The sequence below is a fragment of the Nannospalax galili genome, unplaced genomic scaffold (genome assembly GCF_000622305.1).
Source record: "Nannospalax galili isolate Female #2095 unplaced genomic scaffold, S.galili_v1.0 scaffold336, whole genome shotgun sequence".
Lineage (NCBI taxonomy): Eukaryota > Metazoa > Chordata > Mammalia > Rodentia > Spalacidae > Nannospalax > Nannospalax galili.
The window spans coordinates 3,328,784-3,331,975 of record NW_008343385.1 but is presented as its reverse complement, the minus strand read 5'-3'; the positions used below and the strand labels follow the sequence as shown (position 1 = coordinate 3,331,975).

Sequence of the window (3,192 nt, the reverse complement as noted above, 5' to 3'; positions counted from 1 at the left end):
CAAGAACAGCCAGTGTTCTTAACCACTGAGCCATCTCGCCAGCCCCCACATTCTTCTTTTTTTTTGATTTTTTTTTTTTTTTTTTATAAACTATGTTAGTGCTTCCAGTTATAGAGCAGCAGGTTCTGTCATTGGAATAAACTGGCTTTATTTCTCATTTACAGGGAGGCAGACCACATAACACGCAAAGCTGTGGGGCATCCTGGTCATAGGATTATAGGTGAATCAGTGAAAGCTCAGGGCCCCACCTGTGGATCTTTGAAAACATATTGTAGAACAGAGGCAGGGAAGAGAGGCCCACAGCTTTTAGCTATGCACAGGTTATTTCCTTTCTCAGAAGTCAAGTCAATGTCAGGCATTGTGATAATTCCCAGTTGGTTAAATAATTGGAAATGAATGTTGGGTAGGACTTAGATTGAGCTTTGTTAGGTGACTGCGGGGGTGGGTTTAAGGAAGTCAGTCTTTGTTCTGTATTGGTATACTCAGAAGCTGGTATAAGTCTATGATTGGTTTTCTGAATAAATCTTACCTAGAAAGAGAGAAGGCTAGATCGAGGTTAATCCTATAATTGGTAAAGAAGCGGCATAGAAAAAAAAGAGGATGTTAGTCATTTTTGTGGCTTGGATGGTATTCCTGTTGTTTTCTGCATTTAGACATGATTAGGGAATTGTCCTGTTTCTGTTTTGATCCTCTATGGGTACGGAACAGACTTGTCTGATAATGATGTTCTATAAAACTGTCACGTTCAAGGGAAGGACAATTTGGTCTGGCTATGACAGCCAGATAAGCTTTACAACAACACTAAGGCCCTCATTTCTGAATGTCAGGGACTGCTTTTCTCTTTAATCTTTCAGTGGTGAGTGTGTGTGTCTGAAATTTGAAGTTGCTCTGGATTGACTTGAAGCCACATTGTACCATGGTTTCTCTACATACCACAAGTATGCTCTGTTACGACTCAGTTCCCTCATTGCCAAATTGGGGAATTCAAATATGTTATAAAGAAGTGGTACAACTACAATACCTATATTAATTAACATGTAAAATGCCTAGAACCTAATAAGTTGTCAGTGATGGTTAACTCTCTTATTTGGCATCATTTTAAAGGGTTTTAATAAAGTATAAGAATATAAAGCATCTTTTGTCTTTTCTGTATACTGTTGAATTTGGGAGATGGACTGTTTACCAACTCTGGGTTACTGTATTTATAGTTGCAACATACTATGTCCATCTTTTTTTTCTCAGACTCCATTAGATTCTTTAGTGTCTGTATCATGTTGTGCTTTCTCAGATTTCTCTTTCCTGATTTCCTTCTCTTGTTATGGTTTTTCTTTGTGACTGACCAATGGTCTTTTGTCATATGCTTGGGTTCTTCTTGTCCTCATCAATTACTACCTGATCATTCATCTCACTTTTCACTGTCCATCTGTCTTCATAAACTAGTATAATCCTAGTTTGCATATTGAGATAAAACCCTAGTTCCTAGTTCCTGATTTCTAAAATGGGAGCATCTGCAAGGGTGAGAGGAGTCTCAGTGATGTAAGTACCTGCCTGACATACCCTTAGAGCAGGTGATGTGCACCTCACCGAGTTCCTCCAGGTACACCTGTGCTTTAGCGGGTCTGATGTGTCTTGGGAAATTTTATTTATTTATTTATTTATTTTTGGTCTTTTTGACACAGGGTCTCCCTGTAGCCCCAGCTGTTCTGGAACTCACTGTGTAGACTGGGATGGCCTTGAACTCATAGAGATACACCTGCCTCTGCCTCCCAAGTGCTGGGATTAAAGGCGTGCACCACCATGCCCGGCCCTTTTTTAAATTTTAATTTTAATTAATTAATTTATTTATTTTTGACAAGATCTCCCTGTAGCCCCAGCTGGCCTGGAACTCACTATGTAGACTAGGCTGGCCTTGAACTCACAGAGATACGCGTGCCTCTGCCTCCCAAGTGCTGGGACTACAGGCGTGCGCCACCACACCCTGCCCCCTTTTTTTATTTTTTAAAAATATTTTATTATTTTTATTTTATGTGTATGAGTGTACCACCTGCATGTATGTGAGTGCACCCATGTCATGCAGTGCCTGAGGAGGTCAGAAGAGGGCATCAGATCCCCTGGAACTGGAGTTATGGACGGTTGTCAACTGCCATGTGGGTGCTGGGATTCGAACCCGGGTCCTCTGTAAGAGCAGTCAGTGCTCTTAACTGCTGAGCCATCTCTCCAGCCCCAAGTCTTGTTCTCTTTATTCTCTGCCTATTCATGTACTGCCTGGTCTATGTGTAGCCCCTCAATAAATGTGCAAATGAAAAATATTTCTAAATAAGGTAATGATAAGATACTTCAAAGTGAACTCTCTTTCAAACATTTTAGATATTGGTTAATCTGACAGGAGATAGTTTTTGAGCCACCATTTAGGCATATCATACCATTGCAGCTGAAACCTGTGTTTTATGTATTTCCATGGTAACTGGTTTACAATGTGTGGGAATGCTTTCCAGATACATGAGTTTATTTTATTTTTTAAATATTTATTTTTATTTAATGTGTATGGGTGTATTGCTTGCATGTAGGTAGGTGCACCCGTGTTGTGCAATGCCTGCGGAGGTCAGAAGAGGGCGTCAGATCCCCTGGAATTGGAATTACAGATAGTTGTTAGTTGTCATGTGAGTGCTGGGATTCGAACCTAGGTCCTCTGCAAGAGCAGTCAGTGCTCTTAACTGCTAAGCCATCTCTCCAGCCCTATACACAAATTTATTAAGAGGGTGCAGTCTGAAGTGAGACTGACCTGCAGTTTTAATTAAGTATTCAGATCTTAGACTTTTATTGAATGCTATGAATACTTAATGTAAGGAGTTGCTTAGTTCTACAAAGCTTAATTTCTCATTATCTATTACTAGTAATATGGAAGATTAGGCTAAAAATCAAGTGATGACAGTCTTTATCCAAAGGGTACATGGTAATGGTGCAGTCTGAAGTGAGACTGACCTGCAGTTTTAATTAAGTATTCAGATCTTAGACTTTTATTGAATGCTATGAATACTTAATGTAAGGAGTTGCTTAGTTCTACAAAGCTTAATTTCTCATTATCTATTACTAGTAATATGGAAGATTAGGCTAAAAATCAAGTGATGACAGTCTTTATCCAAAGGGTACATGGTAATGAGTCTTCAGCTTGAGCTAAAGAAAACACTGCTA

The 3,192-nt window shown here is 39.5% G+C and overlaps 1 protein-coding gene across 1 annotated transcript in view; it reads left to right on the top strand.

The window, feature by feature from the left end:
• The window catches only part of Arid4a (AT-rich interaction domain 4A), an 87,452-nt gene that overhangs the window by 63,057 nt on the left and 21,203 nt on the right, over positions 1 to 3,192 (top strand). The gene's annotated exons all lie outside the window — the stretch shown is intronic.